Raw genomic sequence first — 24008 nt, 5'->3', positions numbered from 1 at the left:
GGCTGGCTCCTATGTTGTAACAAAGATAAGGTCCAGGCACTCCAGCGTAGTAGTTGCTAGTTGCTAGGAGACTCATAAATTCACTTTTCCTGACTTGGATGACATTCAGAACTGCTGTATCACAGGCTGAGAAGACATGGATTACCACAATTAAAATTCAGAGTCTGTCCAAAAGGAACAATTTTAGCCCTTCCCACTCTAATAAGCTACATTAACTAGTCCTGTTTTAAAGAATGGGCAGTTAACTGGGATCTCTAAAGTGTTTGGCATGAAGACTCCAGGTTCCTCATGCTAACCAGCAACTTTTTATAAACGAAGTATATCTGGTTTTGACCCCATCTTCCAAGAAAGAGACAGTCATTCGGGTATTCCTACTTGAAGTGCACTGAAATTGTCGCAACAGACTCCCACAAACCTTTAAGATAATTCGAATTGTTTGATACAATTGGTGAGGTTTCACAGGGCCAAGGTTGCAGACAGATCCAACCCTCAAAATTAAAGCAATTAGCTGTCCGTCAGGAGGGGGAAAAAACTACAGGGTGAGTATTTTCAATCTACTTTTAACGAATGCTATTGTTAAACTGTTTAGTTAACTAAGGACCACAGTTACAAGGTTTTCATTTTTATAATTACAATGAAATGTTAAAGTTCAATTGATATAACTGTGGGACTGAAATTGTTTTTTGTTGTTGTTGTTGTTGTTTTTTTTTTTTTTTTTTTTTGAGACGGAGTCTAGCTGTGTCGCCCAGGCTGGAGTGCAGTGGCCAGATCTCAGCTCACTGCAAGCTCCGCCTCCCGGGTGTACGCCATTCTCCTGGCTCAGCCTCCCGAGTAGCTGGGACTACAGGCGCCTGCCACCTCGCCCGGCTAGTTTTTTGTATTTTTTAGTAGAGACGGGGTTTCACCGTGTTAACCAGGATGGTCTCGATCTCCTGACCTTGTGATCCGCCCGTCTCGGCCTCCCAAAGTGCTGGGATTACAGGCTTGAGCCACCGCGCCCGGCCGGGACTGAAATTGTAACTTCTAATCATAGAGATTTCAAGATGAGATAATTATTTGAACATTCATACATCTTTTCTGAAATGTCGTGGTAGACCATGCAACACGCTCGGAACGTTTTCTGAAAATATTTTCAATGCTCGATAAAACTGCTTAAGAGGAGTGATTTTATAATAATCACCCAGCAATACATTAACCATAACAGATTTGAGGGTTAAGGATGAGCTTTGCATGACACAGTTATTAGCAATATCCAGAAGATATTAATTGAAAGAACTTGCTCAAGCACAGAAAAGCCCAAAACACCTGAAATCATTATCTAGCTTTTAAGAACTTTCTATTGTATAAAAGATATACTTTCTTAATTCCAGCTAAAATAATAACCAAAAGCTGATGCCTCAAGATAGCTCAGTTCCAAATATCTAGAAAGTACAAGATTCTTTCCTAAGAAATTTAAACATGCGATCTTGAATAGTATTTGTTATTTGTGTCTTTTTTTTTTTTTTTTTTTTTTTTTTTTCTGAGACAGAGTACTGCTGTGTCACCCAGGCTGGAGTACAGTGGCGAGATCTCAGCTCACTGCAACCTCTGCCTCCTGGGTTCAAGTGATTCTCATGCGCCTCAGCCTCCTCAACAGCTAGGATTGTAGGCGTGTGCCACCACACCCAGCCAATTTTTGTATTTTCAGTAGGGATGGGTTTCGCCATGTTGGCCAGGCTGGTCTCAAACTCCTGACCTCAAATGATCCACCCACCTCAACCTCTAAAAGTGTTGGGACTACAGGCGCGAGCCACCGCGCCAGGCCATTTGTGTCTTTTAAATGTAGGGTTTCTCAACCTCATCCTTTTGTTTTGTTTTGTTTTGTTTTGTTTTGAGACAAGAGCCTCGCTCCATCACTCAGGCTGGAGTGCAATGGCACGATCTCAGCTCACTGCAATCTCTCCCTCCTGGGCTCAAACAATCCTCCTGCCTCTACCTCCCAAGCAGCTGGGACTATAGGCATGCACCACCAAGCCCAGCTAATTTTTGTTTTTTTTTATAGAGATGGGCCTTCGCAACTCCTGGCCACAAGTGATCTGCCCAACTCAGCCTCCCCAAGTGCTGGCATTGCAGGCATGAGCCACTGTGCCAGGCCAACATCAACAATGACTATGGACCTGATCACTGTCCTGGTGGGCTGTTTTATGCACTGCAGGCTGTTCAGCAGCATCACTGGCCCCTACCCATTAGATGCCACTCGAACCTCCTAGCCATGACAACCAAAAATATCTCCAGACATTGCCAAATGTTTGGAGGCAAGGCTGCCCCCAGTTGAGAACCTCTGTATTAATAAGACACAACAAAAACTACCACCCAGCAAAGGTTTAACACCCAAAAGCTGATACCAAAGGTAGTTCACTTCCAAATCTCATTGCAAATATTTCCTTCAAGAAGCTCTGATAAATAAAATAACTGAATGATTCAGAGTTTTTTAAGTAAACAAAGTTTTTTTTTTTTTTTTTTTTTTTTTTAGACGGAGTCTCACTTTGTCGCCCAGGCTGGAGTGCAGTGGCCGGATCTCTGCTCACTGCAAGCTCCGCCTCTCGGGTTCACGCCATTCTCCTGCCTCAGCCTCCTGAGTAGCTGGGACTACAGGCGCCCGCCACCTCACCCAGCTACTTTTTGTATTTTTTAGTAGAGACAGGGTTTCACCATGTTAGCCAGGATGGTCTCGATCTCCTGACCTTGTGATCCGCCCGTCCCGGCCTCCCAAAGTGCTGGGATTACAGGCTTGAGCCACCGCGCCCGGCCAAGTTTTGCTTTTTTTAAGTGTGAAATTGGTGCTTTAAAACAAAATGTTTCCTGTGTTCCTTTTCTTGATCTATAACTTAATTAGTCATGCCAGAAGTGTAGAAAAGGAAATGTAAATTAGCATACCACCTACATACATAGTGAAAAGTATTGGCAGAATCATGACTAAGTAAACATTTTTATTGGTTTTCAGCTTTTAAAAATAAATATGCATAGGGTATCATCAAGAAAATTAAATGACAACCCACAGAATGGAGAAAATGTTTGCAAATCATATATTTGATAAGGAACTTATAACTAGAATAAAGAATTCTTATAACTTACTAATAAAAAACAAAAAAAAAATAAAAATGAGCAACATCTCTGAAGATACATTTCTTCAAAGAAAATATACGATTAGCCTACAAGCACATGAAATTATGTTTTGTTCAATGACATTATTTATTGGAGAAACGCAAATCAAAACCACCACGAGGAGATTATCCAATAGGATGGCTATAATCAAAAAGACAAACAATAACAAGTGTTGGCAAAGATGTAGGAAAATTGGACTCCTTATACACTGCTGGTGGGATGTAAAATGGTGCACCCACTTTGGGTAATAATCTCGTAGTTCTTCAATGCGTTAAACATAGAATTACGTATGACGTAGCAACTCCGTTCTTAGGTTTACATCCAAAATAATATTTTTTTAAAAGGCCGGGTGTGGTGGCTCATGCCTGTAATCCCAGCATTTTGGGAGGCCAAGGTGGGTAGATTACCTGAGGTCACGAGTTCAAGACCAGCCTGGCCAGCATGGTGAAACCCTGTCTCTACTAAAAACACAAAACTTGGCCGGGCGCGGTGGCTCAAGCCTGTAATCCCAGGACTTTGGGAGGCCTAGACGAGCGGATCACGAGGTCAGGAGATCGAGACCATCCTGGCTAACACGGTGAAACCCCGTCTCTACTAAAAAATAAAAATAAAAAAAAAACTAGCCGGGCGAGGTGGCAGGCGCCTGTAGTCCCAGCTACTCGGGAGGCTGAGGCAGAAGAATTGCTTGAACCTGGGAGGCCGAGGTTGCAGTGAGCCAAGATCGCGCCACTGTACTCCAGCCTGGGCAACAGAGTGAGACTCCGCCTCAAAAAAAAAAAAAAAACAAGAATAAAAGAAAAAGAACCATAAAAAAACAAACGCCATAGCTCACACCTGTAACCTGTAATCCAGAACTTTGGGAGGCTGAGGCAAGAGGATCGCTTGAGTCCAGGAGTTCACGACCAGCCTGAGTGCTATAGCAGAACCCCTATCTCTATAGCAAAAAATTAAAAAATTAGCCGGCCATAGTGGGATGCATCTGTAGTCCCAGCTACTCCAAAGGCTGGGGAGGGAGGATCGCTTGAGCCTGGGTGCTTGAGGCTGGTGTGAGCCGTGATTGCACCACTGAACTCCAGTCTAGGCAGTAGGAGCGAGACCCTATCTCAAAGAAAAGAAAAAAAGAACCATAAATATAATTATCAAAAATGTGGAGAAGGAAGGAGGTAGGTGACATGCAATTGTCACTCATCATAACGGGAAGCTGAGAATTAAATCATATATTCATATTATTTAGAGATATAATCACTAGAAGCACTAAAAACAAAAATCAACAAATGTAATTGTTTCTGGAGAATATCAGGCTGGATGGGAATAAAACAGGACCAGAGCAGAAGGCTGTTAGAATACTTTTCAATAGAAGTGCATCTGTTCTGAGTCTCTTAAAGCTATATGGAATTATTACTCTGTCTTTTTTTTTTTTTTTTTTTTTTTGAGACGGAGACTCACTCTGTCACCCCGGCTGGAGTACAGTGGCATGATCTCGGCTCACTGCAACCTCTGCCTCCCAGGTTCAAGCAATTCTCCTGCCTTAGCCCTCCTGAGTAGCTGGGATTACAGGCGTGCACCACCACACCCAGGTAATTTTTCATTTTTAGTAGAGACGGCGCCCAGCCTGCACACTGTTTTCAGAATCAAATTCACCTCTGCATTACTTGAGTCAAAGTATCTGCACGAAATAAGAATACAATTTATGTCAGAAAAAATATTAAACTAGATCATTATTACTGAGTAAAACTGTGAATTAAGTGTGATTTAAGCAAAACCAACTCAAGTTTGATAGACAAAAGCTGAGTCCCTACTACAAAAGTAGCTAAGAGATAAAGGTTGGATCCTTAAGAGAACGAGAAACCTCCACCAGGCGCGGTGGCTCACACCTGTAATCCCAGCACTTTGGGAGGCCGAGGCAGGCAATCACCTGAGGTCAGGAGTTTGAGACCAGCCTGGCCAACACGGTGAAACCCTGCCTCTCCTAAAAATACAGAAATCAGCCAGGCGTGGTGGCAGGCGCCTGTACAGCTACTAGGGAGGCTGAGGCACAAGAATTGCTTGAACCTGGGAGACGGAGGTTGCAGTGAGCCGAGACTGTGCCATTGCACTCCAGCCTGGGTGACGAGAGTAAGACTCCATCTCCAAAAAAATAAGAACAAGAAACCTGTAGAAAGTCCCTACCATACCACATGTAGGGTAGACAGTAAGAATCACCATAAAAAGGTCAAAACTCTGCCATGGCAAAAATGAGCATTCCAATGCCTTAATAACTTTGGGATCCAAAGAAAATTTTAGGTGAAAGGAAGTGCACATGGCACCCCCTTCATCTCTCCACCAACCAGCACAGCCGACCCCAGTTAGAACACACTTTGAGCCGGGCGCGGTGGCTCAAGCCTGTAATCCCAGCACTTTGGGAGGCCGAGGCGGGTGGATCACGAGGTCAGGAGATCGAGACTATCCTGGCTAACATGGTGAAACCCCGTCTCTACTAAAAATACAAAAAACTAGCTGGGCGTGGTGGCGGGCGCCTGTAGTCCCAGCTACTTGGGAGGCTGAGGCGGGAGAATGGCGTGAACCCGGGAGGCGGAGCTTGCAGTGAGCTGAGATCCGGCCACTGCACTCCAGCCTGGGTGACAGAGCGAGACTCCATCTCAAAAAAAAAAAAAAAAAAAAAAAAAGAACACACTTTGAAACCAAAAGGCAGATGCTGCTAATCACCAGTACAAAGCAGAATTTGCCATCAGAACAGTACTAGATAGAGTTATTTAAAACATACTCAGAGTTACAGCTGGGACACTTGGGACACAGGATTCTGAGAGACCAAAGTGGGTCATTTTTGAGCATGTCAGGTGGTAGAATTAATAATGACACCAGGCAACAGGTAAAAAGGAGTGTCCTGGGGTACCGCAGGGACCCTGGCGCCTTAGCAGTATGGAAATGCACCCCTGTGGTTATCAGAACCCAGGGACCCTACATTATGCTAAAGAACTTGCCCTCCAAATTATCACTCTCCAAAGATATCCTATGTCCCGTGAGGAGATAGAGATGCACATTCTGCAAGACGAAAAGAACTTACACTTTACTCCAGTTGGTTGGGTGAGGCTGATGTTAAGGTTCAAATAAAACAAAACCCACATAAGATCATGGCAAGAATAGGCCCCGTGGTTCGCAGCCTCTGAAAACACTGCCCAAAGAGTGAGTGGGAACGAGCTCAGGAGACCCTCCTGGACTTTCCTGCAAGAAATTATCATTTGCTTGGAACGCGGCCACCCAGCCCAGGTGATGGCCAAAAGAGGTTTGGGTTGATAGAGATCTCGTCCCCAGGATCTGAAGAAGCCCTGGAAGATGAGGCCATGGGCTGCAAAATCTTTCCCAACAGACACTGGAGGCCTCCAACAAGGCTGGGAGGAGAGGTTTCGCAGAGCAGACCCTCACCCCTACCCCAAGGCCCCTCAGACTCAACAAGCAGATGTCACTATTGCCACAATCCCACCTTCCCTCCCGAGCAAGCAATGGGTAGCAAATCCGGTTCACCCCATTTCCATGGTCCTGACATCCCCACTTCCCCCAGCAGAGAGGATTCCAAGACCCACTCTTCATTCTGACCTCCCACTGCCCTCAGATGATGTGGTGGCTTTCTGGGGCTCATTATTCCCCCTGCAGAGTGGGCAGAGGAAACCAAGAGCAGGAACTAGGATGGATGGATTGGTCTACGTTTACAAGGTTGGCAGCTCTCAGGCAAGGTAGGAGGGACAGTGGAAGGGAGGCAGGAGAGCGCTTCTTGGGAAACAGGCTTTGTAAAGGCAGGATTTTTTGGCAGGATATCCTGTCTTGCTTATGGTCACAGAGAAGCATGTTTGGGGTCTTTTTTTTTTTTTTTTTTTTTTTTTTTTTTGAGACGGAGTCTTGCTCTGTCGCCCAGGCTGGAGTGCAGTGGCCGATCTCAGCTCACTGCAAGCTCCGCCTCCCGGGTTCACGCCATTCTCCTGCCTCAGCCTCCCGAGTAGCTGGGACTACAGGCACCCGCCACCTCGCCCGGCTAATTTTTTGTAATTTTTTAGTAGAGACGGGGTTTCATCGTATTAGCCAGGATGGTCTCGATCTCCTGACCTCGTGATCCGCCCGTCTCGGCCTCCCAAAGTGCTGGGATTACAGGCTTGAGCCACCGCGCCTGGCATGTTTTGGGTCTTTTAAGGAAAAGCAACTGAATCCTCATAGCCCAATCTCCAATCAGCTTCTCCACCCATTCCAAGCTTGGACCCTCAGCCCCGCTGCCTCCCAATTGGACCTTTTTCCCAGCACAACTGCATTAGAATCCTTTGCTCTTGGCCGGGCGCGGTGGCTCACACCTGTAATCCCAGCACTTTGGGAGGCCGCGACCGGCGGATCACGAGGTCAGGAGATCGAGACCATCCTGGCTAACACGGTGAAACCCCGTCTCTACTAAAAATACAAAAAATTAGCCGGGCATGGTGGCGGGCACCTGTAGTCCCAGCTACTCGGGAGGCTGTGGCAGGAGAATGGCGTGAACCCGGGAGGCAGAGCTTGCAGTGAGCCCAGATCGTGCCACCACACTCCAGCCTGGTCGACTGAGCAAGACTCCATCTCAAAAAAAAAAGAAAAAAAAAAAAGAATCCTTTGCTCTTTAATAAAATCATACTCTAGTGGGGCAGAAGCTGGAATAAATAATACAGGTGTTATTTTTTTAAAACCAAAGACACTTCCCCCTCTCTTTCATCTTTCTTTCATGTATTCAAAGTGGTCCCAAACAGGAAATATCCATATTATACTTCGGTTTTGCTAGGTTCTAAAAGGCTAGGATGCCCCCGCTCCAACTACACCCAAGTCTTCCTTTATAGAAAGAAATACTTGGTGACAGGACTAAGCCTCAAAGGGCCCTGGGCCCATTCTAAAACTGAGATTGTGCTCAGCTGAAAGAAACTTCCTCCCACAGAGTTCTTCGATGAATCATCACTCTTTGTTTAACATCCTCTGAAAGCAGACAATTGATCAGCTCTCAGATCATTGCCTGCGTGGTACTCCCACCCCCTCCATCTCTGCAATCGTTTCAGTGAGCTGAGACCCCACTCCAGGGCTCTGCGGTAGGATGCAAAGTCTCCCAGCTCTGCCTCAGCCCAGGGGGAGAACCTCTTCACCTAGTGAAAGAGCTTCAAGGTCTTCTAGAAGAATCTCACACAAGCACTGGAGGAATCTCTGCGGCTTCCCATGCCCACAGTCTAGGCCCGTATGAATGTCTTAATGAGGTCCCTGGAGACCACAGGAACAGGGAAGGTCTTATGCTGGAGGGTGTGGAGGACGGTGCCAGAGGTTGGGAAGGGAATGGAAGGGAAAAACTCCACCTAACTATTAATATCGTGTACCCTTTTACACTAGAGCATTGTTTTATTTTAAAAAACACTATGTTCTCTGCTGAGTACTGCTTTATTTCTGAATGTCTCTTTTCTTGTTTTTTTAATAAGTGATTTGGCCTACAATGATGATGAGAGAGAATTTGTTTTTTTGTTTTTTTAAACACAGGAGTTATAGCGTATATAAAATGGAGTATTTAGAGATGAAAAGCCCTGAAGTTTAGAATTGGGAAAAACAGAAACGTTTACTAGAGCCCTGCTAATCTGATTTTTCTGGTCCTGAATTGAGGAAAAAATAAAAAAACAGAGAGATACCCTTAGAAACATACCTTCTACCTATTTGCTTAATTTAGAAAGAAAATGTACATGTAAATATACATGTGTGTATAGAATATATACACACACACATCCCCAGTGAAAGTGTGTTTTTGATACGGAAGACCAAATGACTGGAGATCGTAAAACGAGGTTCTTTCTTAACCACAAGCCTGAGTCCGTGGTGTTCAGCACCTTCATGGGAATCTGTACCTGGCCCAAAGGAACGGAATTCTCTTCCTGGCTGCTCCCTCCCACTCCTCTGCCCTTGACAAACAGGCAGAAGCCCTGATTTCTAGGCAAGGCTTTGATGGGACTCTTGTGTTCTCACCTGCCTTTCTCATTTGGAAAAACCAGAGGCTTCTACTGCACATCTATGACAGGTTGTCTCACAAAACATGTTTCTCCTTTAGACAATACGATCCTTGCAGAAATCGCAGAAGTGTCAACACATGCACCTAGTAGGCCCCCAGCAGACTCTTCCAAGGAATTCCTGCTCGGGGCTCCAGAATGCCTGGGGTTCAGTGGGCACACCAGAACTGCAGGAATCTGGCGGGAAGGAGACAGGCCCAACGCTTTTCCTTTCTGGTTTAGAGGGGGAGGGGAGGAGAGAGGAGCAAGGAGAGAGAACTGCAAAGGGAAAGGAGAGGAAGTCTTTGTCCGGGCTCTTTGGACGAGCATTAGAGTAGAGTTAAATTGTCAGCTAATGAGATTCCCTAACCACGTGCTCCCTTTTAAGTCTAGGCCCCCAACTGATTTGATCCCCACACAACAGCGGGGGGAAAGAGGCCTTCAGCATCCCTAAGGGCGCGAGAATTCCCAGAACAAGTACAAGAAGGATGGGAATCATTTCTGAGAGCTCAACTTTAAATAGGTTATCATATTTATTAATTGATATATAGCAATAATGCTACTGGCCACGTTCCACATCAACAGCTGAATATGGGGTTCACGGGAGTCAAATTGCACTCAGGGTAACTGAGGCAGGCCCAGGGGAACAGAAGAGACAGAGCGCAATCCTGAGGGCTTCTCCAACCACTGGATAGCCTCCAAGTCGAGTTTATGTTTGTTTGTTTGCTTGTTTTGGCTGGCAAAGGCCCCTGGGGCCTACATTCAAAGAATGTGTTTTTGGACCCAATAATTTATTCCAACAAGCAAAAGGGTGTTAAAACAGGAAGTTTTTTTTTTTTCCAATAAAATTTTAGTCTGTCGTTAAGCCTGAGATCATCTTTTTAAACTATTTATCTGATTATGGACTGTTATTATTATGCTTTGTTTATTTCCACACGAAACTGATTTCTCTTTTTGCCTAAAGAAAAGTAGCAGTGCAGAGCTAGTGGAGGAAAAACAAGTCAAAACACATTCACGACATTTTGAAGATATTCAGTGAAATTGATTCTCTTCTTCTACCTTCCCCGCTTAGTCAACAGCCTCTTCCTTAAGTTTTATTTCTCCCCTATTCAAAGATAATTACTTAGCAACGTCGATGTTTACCACGCAAAGGCTTCCACCCTCCCCAGCCCGGCTTTTTACCTTGAGATACAAAAGAGCATATGCTGGAAACCAGCAATTTACCAAACTTCTTCAGCTACAAGGCACAGCTTAAATTTCATCTCTCCTAGAAAGTGCTCCCTCCCAGCCTCCAGACATCTTTTTGTTCAAACCTCCCTCCTTCCTGGACTTAATCACTTTCCACAGCAGTCATTGGTTCACTGGCAACTGCCTTCCCCCTGGAAGGGTTTTTCCTTCTCCAAACCCAGGTCTGGGTCCCAGCAGAGTCTTGAAGAAGAAAGAAGAAACAACTAAAACCTAATGGAAATTCAAACACATTTTTAAAAGGGCTGTAAGCGATTAGATAAGTCTAATTAAACCTAAGGCCAAGTAAAACAAGTCCTGTTCGAGCTGAGAACAGCAGTCCTTCATGCCTTTTATAATAAAAAGAAATCGGGGTTAGGGGAGTGAAGAATGCAGAAAAGGAAAGCGACAAGGGGTCATCCTCTATTACAGATTTCCTCTAACACAGAATAACATCAACAGGACTCCAGTGTTTCATACGTGGCTGTCACTGTGCTATGAGGTTAATCTGTATGGTCATTTAAGCCCCGCCCCCCTGGAGACTACTCCTTATCCCCACTTTACAGATGCGCAAACTGAGACCAAGGAAGATAGAGTAGTTCGGCCGGGATCACCCAGCTTGTGAGTGACACCGGGCAGGTACTGGAACCCGGGTTTGTTTGACCTCAGCGCACAGGCTCTCAACCTCTGCTCCAACTCAAAGTATGCGCCAAGTCAGCGCGCATGGGTAACCCGATCCGGACGGCTCTGGCTCGGGATGCGGCACAGCTGTCCCGCGGGACCGCGCGGGTGTTACCGAGGCGGGCACAGACTGCACAGTGTCCCCAAGGGCTCGCGCGCGTCCTTCAAGACCTGCCAGCGCGCGGGAAAAGGCAGGCTCCGAGTCAACCTGGGCTGACCCGGGGGCTAGACCAGAAGATGCGACTGGAACCGGGTGAGCGTGGCCGAGTCGGCGCCCCGAGGGCCGCCAGCCTGGACCGAAGGCGGGGACACGGGCGCCCCCGGGTGCAGGGGACCTAGAGGCGCCGTGCGCGGCGGGGGTTGGGCGCGAAGGCGCCGAGACGGCATCTTTCCCCTGCAACATCCCGCCCCGCGGCCGGGGGGAGGGGGCGTCACCTGACAGCGCGCACCAACTTCTCCAGGTTCGGAGGGGGCAGGCGGCAGCCGCTGGGGCTGGGGGCGCACGGCACGCTGCTCTCGCCCAATGGCGAGGTCTGTAAACAAAAGCGGGCCCCACGCGGGTCGCCAGCCGGGTGGCGAGGGGCGCGGCGCAGCAGCATCGCAGCGGCAGAGCTGGTGAGAGGGCGAGGCAGGGACGGGATCCGGCGCGGGGACCCAGGGCACGGCCCCCGGGACCCGGCCGCCCGGATGAGGCATTGTCTGCACACCCGCAGGATTCCGCTTTAAATGCCCCCCTCCGGGGATTCGTCGCGGGTCCCAGCTCCGTGCGCCGGCCCCCGGGCTCTCCGCCCAGTGAGCCCGGCCCCGAGCGCGGCACGGATCGCCAAGGTGAGCGCCCAAGAAGCGTCGCCGAAAAGCCAGGCCCGGAGGTGCCTAAGTCAGGGACCAAGACGCAAACATAGACACAGGGACGCACACGCACGCCCTCCCCGAAGTTGACAAAAATCAGCCGATAAAATACAAAGTGCCGCGGCCGCCGCAGGTCAGCGCTGACCTCCTGCTGCCGAGAGGACCGAATGCAGACGTCCGGACGCTGTCATTTCCATCCGGCGCCGGGCACCTGGGCTGCACTGTCTCGTCTCCCTCCTTCGCGCGAGGGATGCCTCCTCCTGCCTCCCCTCCCCGGATCTCCCCACCTCCCAAGTGTGTGAACACGAAAACAATACGTGGAAAGCCCGATCGGGGGGAGCTAGGACCCGCCGGGAGCCCCAGTGTGCGGGAGATGGGGGTCAGAACGTGCCCGGCACGGGCACCGAGGCTCTGGGCATCCTCGCCGCCGTCCGCCGAGGCGGCTCCGGCCGGACGCCCGCGCCCCCCAGGCCCGCGGTACTCACCCGCGACGGTCGTCCGGGATCTCCGCGACGGGGCCGGGCACGATGCGGGGCCGCCGGGCCCCTGGGGCTGCGGGCGCCAAGGCGTTCGCGGAGCTGCAGAGCTGCGCGCCCGACGGCGGCGGCGCTGCTCTGCCGGCCAGGCTCGAACCCGCTCGCGGTCTGCCAATGGGAGCTGTCAGGGCGCCTCCGCCGGCGGCCTCGGGGGCCGGGCAGCGGGAGCCCGTGGGAAACCGAGCTCCGATTGGGCCGCCTGACAATCGCTCCGCCTCCGGCCAGCCAATCCGAGGCGGCGGATGCAGGAGCGGGGCGTTCGGAGTTGGGCTGGTGAGCGACTACGGGCGCACGCCGGGTATCCGCGCCGCAGCCCGGCTCGGAGCGCGCGGCTGGAGGGGCGCGGGTGGCGCGTGCTCCGGGGATGCCTTCCTGCGAGGCTCCGACAGCGGGGACCGGGGAGATCTCCCGCAGGCAGCGGAGGTGCGGCGGGCCGGGGGACGACCAGGGAGCCCCTAACAAAGCAGCTTTGGGAGGGCTGGAGGCCTCCGCCTCCCTCGGCGATAGGTCCGCGAAGCTGCCCGTCACCCCGCATAGGTGGAGGTGGCCAATGGCGTGCACAGACGGAGCTCGAGTTGGCGCGCGCGCGCGGCTCGGCATCGGTGGGATTGGTCGGAGGTAAAGGATTTTCCTGCCACCTAAGGCGGAGAGGAAGGGGGATCGGAATGGGGGAGGCGAAGAGTCAAAAAACGTTGTGCCTGGGACAAGTGGTCTGGCTCGGGAGGCGTGTGCCCGGCTCTAGGGGGAGACAGGAACTTTTTTACGAGAGAAAAAAATCCTAACGCAATCCCTTCCAGTGGATGCCAGAGGATGTTAGACCCTGACCAACCTCCAGGTAGGGCATGGTGGCCTTCACGAGAGTCCAGGACTCCCAGGGTTCACTTACCGTGCCCAGCAAACGAACTTGGAATCACAGCGTGGGGCTTGGGCCTCATGTGCACCTACTGGGCAGAGTAAGTGACTGGGGCAGGGTTCACGCAGACTTCCTGGGCTCCTCTGTAAAATCCGGAAACGACCGTTGGAGTTTACCTTTCGCAAGGTTGTGGGGGACGCGGAAACGGAGACGCTGGCGGTAGAGCCTCGAGCGAAACCTTTGCCTACACGAGGCCAGAGCTTCCTCGATTTGAAGTGTGCTGCTAAAACATCAGTTTGAGAAGAATGGGTAGCATGGTAGCTCTTGAAGGGATGCGTCCACCAGGTTCCATGATCAGTATTACAGGGAGGTTTTTAAGTCAAATTTGAGAGATTTTCCAAAGACACCCCTTCCAAAACCAGCCTCATTTCAGCCAACATCTTGGAATGGAGAATAATTCCTTTGCGAAGCTTTTCATCCCAGGACAAAGAGCCATTTCTTGACCTGTTACAGGCCACCATCTAGGGGAAATACATATATTTGAAAATGAGTAGAGAGTTTTTCCCTAAGGATGTTGAGAAGTCCATCTGGCCATCCTTAAAAGAACAGACCCTGGAGTCAGGCTGCCTAATTTCAAGCCGCATTGCTTTCTAGCTTTCAGACCTCCGTGCCTCATTTTCCCTATTTAAATGAGAAAACGTAAGGCTATGGAGTCAGTTAGAAAGAGGTCACGCATGGCACATGGTACAAACTCATCAAAGTTGGTGATCGGGTTCAGCTAAGTGAGTAAGAAACAGGATAATAGCATTTCATTGGATAATAGCATTTCATTAAATGGTTGAAAAACCTGGATGAGGCCAGGTGCGGTAAAAATACAAAAATTAGCCAGGCTTGATGGTGCACACCTGTAATCCCAGCTACTTGGGAGGCTGAGGCACGAGAATTGCTTGAACCCTGGAGGCAGCGGTTGCAGTAAGCCGAGATCCGGCCACTGCACTCTAATCTGGGCAACAGATCGAGACTGTCTCAAAAAAAAAAAAAAAAAGAAAAACCTGGATGAGACAATGCAGGAGAAATACTCACTGCCCATGGAGGAGATAGATACATAGGAAACCACTGTTCGGGCCCTTTCTCTCATTCACTTTCTCCCTGAACCCCACTTGCCTCAACATGTCAGTACTTTGGCTCTCAGAATCTGCTCACAGCTGACTGTGGGAGGCTTTGTTCCCACAATCATGGTGCTGGGTGCTGCCACTGAGGTTGACAGATTTAAGCCAATTCAGCCTTTGGGTACCTTTATTTTATTTTATTTTATTCATTTTGAGACGGAGTCTTACCCTGTCAGCCAGGCTGGAGTGCAATGGCAATCTCAGCTCACCACAACCTCCACCTCCCATGTTCAAGCGATTCTCCTGCCTCAGCCTCCCAAGTAGCTTGTATTACAGGCACGTGCCACCATGCCCGGCTAATTTTTTGTATCTTTAGTAGAGGTGGGGTTTCACCATGTTGGCCAGGCTGGTCTCGAACTCCTGACCTCATGATCCACCCACCTCCGCCTCCCAAAGTGCTGGGACTACAGGCATGAGCCGCTGCGCCCAGCCTGGGTACCTTTCTTGACCTTGCAAATGTAAAAAGCTGCCGCAGGCTTCTGTACTGTTTCTTGTCTCTGCCCTACACAGTACATCGCTGCTTCACACTGGCAAAGAGAATGGGGCATTTTGATTAAAATACAGACAAATGCCATCTGGCCAAGTATTCTCACATCTTGTCTCCTGAGGGCACTGTTGACATCTAAAGAGAACATGAAATTGGCATTAAAGGGAAAAATGGAGTGGTCAAAGGCAGAATCAAGGTTTAGGGCAGGAGAATGAGCAGAAGTTACGTTTCTAGTACATGACCCTAGCTGCAACTAAGAGCCAACATTTTCTTCCCCACTGGTTATTGAAAGGCTAAGTACAAACATAGCTAGGTTACAACAAATGGTCTTCCCCAGTACGAAGATACCTACACATGCACTCTGGGCAGCCATGCCTCGCTTGTGTTCCTGAGCTGGTCTTTCCCTCTAACAGATACTTCCTCAGGGTTAGACTTTGACCTGTTTAATTCACTGCTCTATTCTATTTAATTCACTCTTCTATTCTCGAACAGTGCCAAGCTCATAGTACGTGCTCAATAAATATCTATTGAATGAATGAAGTTTAGCCTTCTGCACTCTCTATGAGAAGTTTGGCACTTAATTATTTTCTTTTCTGTCATCTATTTGTGGATGCCCTCTTTGAAGAAAGGACAGGAGGCAGCTTATACAAAAATAGATCTTGGGCCAGGCGCAGTGGCTCACACCTGTAATCTGAGCACTTAGGGAGGCCAAGGCAGGTGGATCACCTGAGGTCAGGAGTTCGACACCAGCCTGGCCAACATGGCGAAACCCCGTCTCTACTGAAAATACAAAAGTTAGCCGGATGTGGTGGCAGTCGCCTGTATTCCCAGCTACTCGGGAGTCTGAGGCAGGAGAATCGCTTGAATCTGGGAGGCGGAGGTTGCAGTGAGCCAGGACCACACCACTGCACTCCAGCCTGGCAAGAGAGCAAGACTCCGTCTCAAAAAAAAAAAAAAAAAAAAAGGCCAGGTGTGAAAAAAAATAGGCCAGGCATGGTGGCTCACACCTGTATTCCCAGCACTTTGGGAGACTGAGGCAGGCGGATCACCTAAGGTCAAGAGTTCAAGACCAGCCTGGCCAACGTGGTGAAACCCCGTCTGTACTAAAAATACCAAAAAAATTAGCCAAGCGTGGTGGCCTGTAATCCCAGGCAGGTGCCTGTAATCCCAGCTACTTGGGAAGCTGAGGCAGGAGAATCACCTGAACCCAGGAGGCGGAGGTTGCAGTGAGCCGAGATCGCGCCACTGCACTCCAGCCTGGGCAATAGAGTAACATAACGCTCTGTCTCCAAAAAAAAAAAAAACAAAATACACAGGCAGCCAAATTAACCTTCCTTGGGAGGGTCTTGTGATACATGGCAACATCTTTTCCCTGGGAAAAGAACCTTGTCACGAGTTCCTTAGATTGTTGATGTACTGATGAATGCATAACCCACTGACACGGAAAAGTATGCTGATTTCTTTCTGAGTCATAAAGTTTCACTGATTGTCTTTCAGGGGGACATTTCAGCCTGTATGTTGCAATCTGTAGCCAGTTCTTACAACCTCTGTATTGCACCCTCTAATGGAAAAGGACAACCCCGGTATGAAGAGTCTCCCCTTCTCCCAAACACCTTGTAACAGACTCCAGAGCACTCTCAACTTTGTTGATGTGACTTGCCCCATCATCAGTCTTCACATTTGGCTTCCAAGAAGCCTTTATCAAATTATTTCAGTCTTAATTTTGGTTGACATTATATATATAGGTATGTGTGTGTGTGTGTGTGTGTGTGTGTATGTTTGTCTTCTGTTGGTTCTGGTTTTTTTTTTTTTTTTTTTTTTTTTTGAGAACCCTGACTAATGCGCAAACCAATAGTTTTTCCCATAACCATTCCTTATTCCTCTGCAGACTTGCTACCCAAAGTGGCATCGCAGCAGTGGCAGTGGCATCGCCTGGTATCAGAAACACCATGCCAGACACTGAATTCAAATCTACATCTCAATGCTCAGGCGATGTATCTCTGTATAGAGTTTGAGAAGTACATCATAACTTCTTTGGGGCTTATTTATTTATTTATTTATATTGAGACAGGGTCTTGCTCTGTCACCCAGGCTGGAGTGCAGTGGCAGACCTCGGCTCACTGCACCTCGCTGCTTCCCGGGTTCGGGTGGTCCTCCTGCCTCAGCCTCTTGAGTAGCTGGGACCACAGGCGCCCACCATCACGCCCAGCTAATTGTTTGTGTTTTTAGTAGAGACGGGGTTTCACCATGTGGCCCAGGCTGGTCTTGAACTCCTGAGCTCACGTGATCCACCCGCTTCGGCCTCCTAAAGTGCTAGGATTACTGGTGTGAGCCACTGCGCCCGGACACTTTGGGGTTTTTCGTTGTTTGTTTTTGTTTTTGAGGCAGGGTCTCTGTTGCCCAGGCTAGAGTGCAATGGCGTGATCTCAGCTCACTGTAACCTCCACCTCCTGGGTTCAAGCAATTCTCCTGCCTCAGCCTCCCAAGTAACGGGAACTACAGGCACGCGCCATCATGCCCGGCTAATTTTTTTTGTATTTTTTGGTAGGGGTAGGGTTTCACTGTGTTGGCTAGCCTGGTCTCAAACTCTTTACCTCAAGTGATCCTCCCACCTCAGCCCCCCAAAGTGCTGGGATTACAGGCGTTAGTCACCGTGCCCGGCCACCTCATCACTTCTTTGAAAATGCAAAACCACCTGGGAAGAATAACACTATTAAAAACTGCTTGGTAAAGGAATTGGTTTAACCAAGGCTTTCTTACCTGAGGACAGATTTTTGGGAGTCGGGTGAAAGAGGACGTAGAAATCAAGAAGTCAGGATATTTTCCCAGCAGTGATAGGTCTTCAATTATAAAGAAGAAACCAAGGAAGCCTCAGTATGCAAACTAGCATGTCCAACTAATACAGAGACACTGAAGGTCAGAGAGGCAGGGCAGCCAAATCAGGCCACACTACATTCACAGAGCTAAGCAGTGCCCCCTCTTCGTAATTTGCTTTATTGCATTTTATTTTCCGTGTTTTCACTGAAATGGCAGTTTGTGGAGAAACTCTCCGACTTGGCTGCGAACAGGCTCTAAGCAACAGCAACACTTCTGCAGAATTGGCAGGGACAGTGCTATGGAATATTTCAGAAACTTCAAGGCAAAGGGACAAACAAATAACAAAAAAAAAAAAAGAAAAACACACACACCTTCAAAATGTATTTTCAGAGGAAAGAGCTTTCACTGGGAAGGGACCCGTGGGTCTCCAAAAGAAAACCAATTAGGTTTCATTTTTTCTGCTTCTGCACTCCAGCCTGATGATTAATTCACCAGCATGGGACAGAACAAAAGCTCCTCTTAAACTGTAACTGCTGCATGAGGTTGGTTTCTATGATGATGTTGCAGATCTTGGCCTAATGGGCTTTTTCTTCACTGACACACAGGGTTCAATATTCCTGCCAGCCCCGTGACGTAAGAGTTGAGGCCGGGCGCGGTGGCTCACGCCTGTAATCCCAGCACTTTGGGAGGCCGAGGCGGGCGGATCACAAGGTCAGGAGATCGAGACCACGGTGAAACCCCGTCTCTACTAAAAATACAAAAAATTAGCCGGGCGCGGTGGCGGGCGCCTGTAGTCCCAGCTACTCAGGAGGCTGAGGCAGGAGAATGGCGTAAACCCAGGAGGCGGAGCTTGCAGTGAGCCGAGATCGCGCCACTGCACTCCAGCCTGGGCGACAGAGCGAGACTCTGTCTCAAAAAAAAAAAAAGAGTTGAAGCTGTCCCCTTTCCCACCTCCTCAGCGCCCGGACCAGGCACGATGCAGGGACACGAAGGGCATGTGCCTGCAGCTCCACCTGCCTCAGACCACGTGCTTATTCTCTATCCCGTAGAAGTGTCATTGCTCCCCCAGCCTAACAGAATAACGTGGAAAAGGCTGGGATGTAGCCACACTGCCCCAGCAAAACAATCCCTAGGCTTAGAGACGCTGCTCTCCACAGGCAGGCAAACTAGGCCATTGGAGCCACAGAAATGAGCCTGTCTTTCTGGGGTAAGGTGACAGCTTCAGTTCCTATCCATATGGAGTTATTTCCCTTTCTTTCTCTCTCTCTCTCTCTCTCTCCCCCTCTCCCCCCCATCCCTCCCCCCGACCCATCCCCCCCAACTCTCTCCTCTCCCTCTCCCTAAAGCAGTAGTTAAAGGCAAAGAGCCTGGTGATTAAAAAGCAGACTCTGCCCTAAATCAAGACCTTTCTTCTGTCCGTTACCAGCTGTGTGACCTTGGCAAGTTAGCTAACATCTCTGTGCTTCATTGCCCTCATCTGTAAAATAAGGCTCACACTAGTGTATTTCCCATAGGGATGGAATGAGTTGATGCAGTAAAGAACTCAGTACCTGGCCCATGTTAGAGACACTGTGGATCCCGGGCTTATCTACAAAAAGCCAGACGCACTATCAAAAGGCATACTAAGGCCAGGCGTGGTGGCCTCCCAAATCCCAGCACTTTGGGAGGCCAAGATGGGCGGGTCACTGGAGGTCAGGAGCTCGAGACCAGCCTGACTAACATAGTAAAACCCCATCTCTACAAAAAATACAAAAATTAGCAGGGCATGGTGATGGACACTTGTGGTCCCAGCTACTCAGGAGGCTGAGGCAGGAAAATCGCTTGAACCCGGGAGGCAGAGGTTGCAGTGAGCTGAGATTGCACCACTGCACTCCAGCCCTGGGCGACAGAGTAAGACTCAGTCTCAAAAAAAAAAAAAAAAAAATTAAAAGGCCCACTAGGATTCTCTCACTAGAGCCCCAAAAGTCTGCTGAAATCAACCTGTCCGTAATCTCATGATATCCACCCCACCCCATTCCCCAAACAAGAACAAACAAATGCCACTGATCTCCTTTCGTTTCCCAGGCAGGCAGTTTTTAGCCTTGCCATCTAACGAGGTACTGCCCAGGCTGGAAGAATGGGAGGCAGCTTTGACTTGACCTCCCCCTTTACCTCTCATCTGATAAATGCTGAAGCGGTTTCCGGATCTCTCTTCAGAATGACTCTGGACCCCATTTCTCCACAAGCCTCTGCTGCTCCCTGAGCCTCCTTTATTTTAGATTTTAGATTTAGGACAAGGTCTCGCTCTGTCACCCAGGCTGGAATGCAGTGGCACAATCACGGCTCACTGCAGCCTCAGCTTCCCAGGCTCAAGTGATCCTCCCACCTCAGCCTCCTGAGTAGCTGGGACTACAGGCAGGAGCCACCAAGCCTGGCTAATTTTTCAATTTTTTTGTACAAAGGGAGGTCACATTAGGTTGCCCAGACTGGCCTCGAACTCCTGTGCTCAAGCAGTCCTCCCACCTCTGTCTCCCAAAGTGCTCGGATGACAGGTGTGACCCACCGCGCCCCGAGCCTCCTTTAGAAGGTACAGAATGTGCACTGATTCGAGATGTGTGGTGATGTAACATTTAAAACTGCCTGTTTTGTGCTATGTAACAGACTGGGGCTGAAGGAAAGGAGAAATACAGAGATGCAGACACACACGGTGATACAGGAGGGTCAGCAGGGAAAGCAAGGACTAACATACTGACGGCCAGGCGGGGCAGCTCAGTGTGGCACAGCGGCTGGTGTGGGTGCTTGCTTCAGTTTCCCATGTCAGCAATGTCCTCCCGATGATCAGGCGCAACAGCAGGTCCTTAGATGGTAAGGCTAAGAACTGCCTGCCTGGGAAACCAAAGGAGATCCGTGGGATTTGTTTGTTCTTGTTTGGGGAATGGAGTGGGGTGGATAGGAGATGATGGACAGGTTGATTTCAGGAGACTTTTGGGGGCTGTAGGAAGAGAATCCTAGTATGCCTTTTATTTTTTTTTTTTTTTTTTTTAGACGGAATCTCACTCTGTTGAGGTTTGAGTTTACTCGGTAAGTACTATATTACTTGCTTCAGGCTACCATAACAATACCGTAGACCGTGTGGCTTAAACGACAGACATTCACTGTCTCCCAGTTCTGGAGACTAGAAGTTGAAGATCAAGGTGCCAAGCAGATTTGGTTTCTACCGAGGCCTCTCTTCTTGGCTGGCAGACAGCTGCGTTCTCGCTGTGTCCTCACGTGGCCAGGTGTCTCTCTGGGTCCAAACTTCCTCTTCTGATAAGGACACAAGTCAGATTGGATTAGGGCCCACCGTCATGGCCTCATTTTCACTGAATCACCTCTTTAAAAGGCTTATCTCGGCCAGGTGCGGTGGCTTACGCCTGTAATGCCAGCACTTTGGGAGCCCGAGGTGGGCAGATCACGAGGTCAGGAGATGGAGACCATCCTGGTGAAACCCGGTCTCTACTAAAAATACAAAAATAGCTGGGTGTGGTGGCGCATGCCTGTAGTCCCAGCTACTCGGGAGGCTGAGATAGGAGAATCACTTGAACCAGGGAGGCAGAAGTTGCAGTGAGTTAGGATTGCGCCACTGCACCCCAGCCTGGCGACAAAACAAGATTCCATCTCAATAAATAAGTAAAAGGCTTATCTCCAAATACAGCCATATTATGAGGAACTGGGGGTTAAGGCTTCAATGGATGAATTTTGAGGGGACACAATTCAAGCCATAACAAGTACCCAACACCCCACGCATGTCTTCTCCATGCTGTAAAGAATAAGCATGCAGTCTGGGCGTGGCAGCTCACACTGTAATCCCAGCACTTTTGGAGGCCAAGGCAGGGGAATCCCTTGAGCCTAGGGAGTTTGAGACCAGCCTGGGCAACATGGTGAAACCCCGTTTCTACCAAAAATACAAAAATTAGCCAGATGTGGTGGTGTGCACCTGTGGGCCTAGCTACTTGGGGGGCTGAGGTGGGAGGATTGTTGGAGCCCGGAAGTCGAGGCTGCAAGTAGCTGCACTCCCATGTGGGTAACAGAGCAAGACTCTGTCTCAAAATAAATAAATAAAATAAAAAGAAGAAGAAGCCGGGCACGGTGGCCCACACCTGTAATCCCAGCACTTTGGGAGGCCAAGGTGGGTGGATCACCTGAGGTTGGGAGTTCGAGACCAGCCTGACCGACATGGAGAAACCACGTCTCTACTAAAAATACAAAATTAGCTGGGTGTGGAGGTGCATGCCTGTAATCCCAGCTACTCAGGAGGCTGAGGCAGGAGAATCGCTTGAACCCGGGAGGCGGAGGTTGTGGTAAGCCAAGATGGTGCCGTTGCACTCCAGCCTGGGCAACAAGAGTGAAACTACTCTGTCTCAAAAAAAAAAAAAAAGGAGAAGGCGAAAGAGGAGAAGGAGGAGGAGAAAGAGAAAAAGAAGAAAGACACCACAACTGAGTATTTGGAGCTATATAGATACCCCTTCCCTTTGAGTTTCTGCCTGTTTTTTATTTGTTTGTTTGTTTGTTTTTGTTGAGTGTTGAATTGAATTAAATTCTTTGGTTGGTTAGCAGAGGGTCATGGAAAACGTGTCCTCTCTTCTCAGAGGCGTTTCTTCCTTTTTTTTTAAAAAAAAAAAAAAAAAGGAAAAATACATTATTGAGATTTCCAAGGGTTTCATTCAAAAGCCTGTGAGTAAAGGAGAACAATGGTTATGAAGATTCGTATCAAAAAAGAGAGGGGCCCAAGGCAGGGTGCAGGAGCACGGTGCCTGGAGCCTCAGGGCAGAGACCTCTGCTTCGGAAAGGAGCCCGTTCTGACTGCCCTCCACATATCCCGCATTAATCCATGGCGGTTACTCTGCTCCCATCTATAGGTGCCCTTCGATAGCTACATTATTCATTCCTTTCAGCATGTCAGTTAATTTTTCCCCATCTAAGACAAGTGCTGCTTTTATCCTCTCAAAACTCGTGGTATGTAAGAAGCAACATTCCAGGCCCTGTTATTGCAAACGATTGGTCAAGCCTCAGTATTCTAACATATAAGCTGGTAGCTGAAAAGCGTAGCAAACCACAGCTAGCCAGGCATTTTCCCCTGTATTTACTTCTCATTCCTGTGTCATTTCTCTGGCCAGCTGAAGGAACTCTAAAAGATGAGTGACTTTTCCTTCCCCTCATTCATTACTCCAAGATAATTCCTGACTGAAAATGCAGAATTTGGACATGATTGTAATTCATTTTCAGTAGCCAGCTAGGCTGGCTGTGGTGGTTCACGCCTGTAATCCCTGCAGCTCGAGAGGCTGAGGTGGGAGGATCACTTGAGCTCAAGAGTTCGACACCAGCCTGGGCAACAGAGCGAAATCCCATCTCTATGAAAAAAATACAAAAATGAACTCGGTATGGTGGTGCATGTGTGTAGTCCTAGCTACTGAGGAGGCTGAGGCAGGAGGATCACTTGAGCCCAGGACTCAAGGCTGCAGTGATCTAGAATTGTACCACTGCATTCCAGCCTGGGTGACAGAGTAAGACCCTATCTTTAAAAAAAAAAAAAAAAAAAGCCAGCTAAAAAAAAAAAAAAAAGGAAGTAGCTCAGCCTGTAATAGCACTTTGAGGCGGGTGGATCAAGGTCAGGAATCGAGACTATCCTGGCTAACATGGTCGTCTCTACTAAAAATACAGAAAACTAGCCGGGCGTGGTGGCGGGCACCTGTAGTTTACTTGGGAGGCTGAGGCGGGAGAATGGCGTGAACCCGGGAGGCGGAGCTTGCAGTTTCACGCCACTGCACTTGGGAGACACAGCGAGACTCCGTCTAAGAAGGACTCTCGCTCTGTCGCCTAGGCTGGAGTGCAATGGTGTGATCTCAGCTCACTGCAACCTCTGCCTCCTAGGTTCAAGCAATTCTCCCGCCTTAGCCTCTCGAGTAGCTGGGATTACAGGCACCTGCCACCACGCCTGGCTAATTTTTGTATTTTTAGTAGAGACTGGGTTTCACCATGTTGGTTGGTCAGGCTGGTCTGGAACCCCTGACCTCAGGTGATCCGCCTGCCTCAGCCCCTCAAAGTGCTAGGATTACAGGGGTGAGCCACTGCACCCTGCCCAAAATAATACTTTCTGTCGGGAAAAAAAAAAAAAAAAAAAAGTGTTTCATGTAATAAACACTGGTTCTAATCCTAAGAGAAAATGTATACAAAACAGAACTCCCAGGTGTTTCTTGAAAGTAGGTC

At 48.9% G+C, this 24008-nt stretch overlaps 2 protein-coding genes across 39 annotated transcripts in view; one reads left to right on the top strand and one right to left on the bottom strand.

The window, feature by feature from the left end:
• TIAM1 (TIAM Rac1 associated GEF 1) overlaps positions 1–12567 on the bottom strand; it is a 1375699-nt gene extending 1363132 nt beyond the window's left edge. For 3 of the 5 annotated variants that reach the window (XR_007724593.1, XR_007724594.1, XM_050786047.1), the window contains exon 1: positions 12407–12564. The gene's annotated coding sequence lies outside the window, so the exon portion shown is untranslated. Of the gene's footprint in view, positions 1–12066; positions 12087–12406 lie in introns of those variants that run through there. The other 2 variants (XM_050786046.1, XM_050786048.1) reach the window with 2 other exon arrangements.
• Positions 1–24008, top strand: part of SOD1 (superoxide dismutase 1) — a 1049346-nt gene that overhangs the window by 925521 nt on the left and 99817 nt on the right. The window contains exon 1 of one of the 34 annotated variants that reach the window (XM_050786094.1): positions 11486–11495. The exons of 31 other annotated variants lie outside the window; for them this stretch is intronic. The gene's annotated coding sequence lies outside the window, so the exon portion shown is untranslated. Of the gene's footprint in view, positions 1–11485; positions 11496–11714; positions 11725–12841; positions 12852–24008 lie in introns of those variants that run through there. 2 more of the 34 variants (XM_050786102.1, XM_050786096.1) reach the window with 2 other exon arrangements.

This window comes from Macaca thibetana, chromosome 3 (assembly GCF_024542745.1).
Source record: "Macaca thibetana thibetana isolate TM-01 chromosome 3, ASM2454274v1, whole genome shotgun sequence".
In the NCBI taxonomy this organism is placed as follows: domain Eukaryota; kingdom Metazoa; phylum Chordata; class Mammalia; order Primates; family Cercopithecidae; genus Macaca; species Macaca thibetana.
This window is presented reverse-complemented; position numbering and strand designations above follow the sequence as displayed.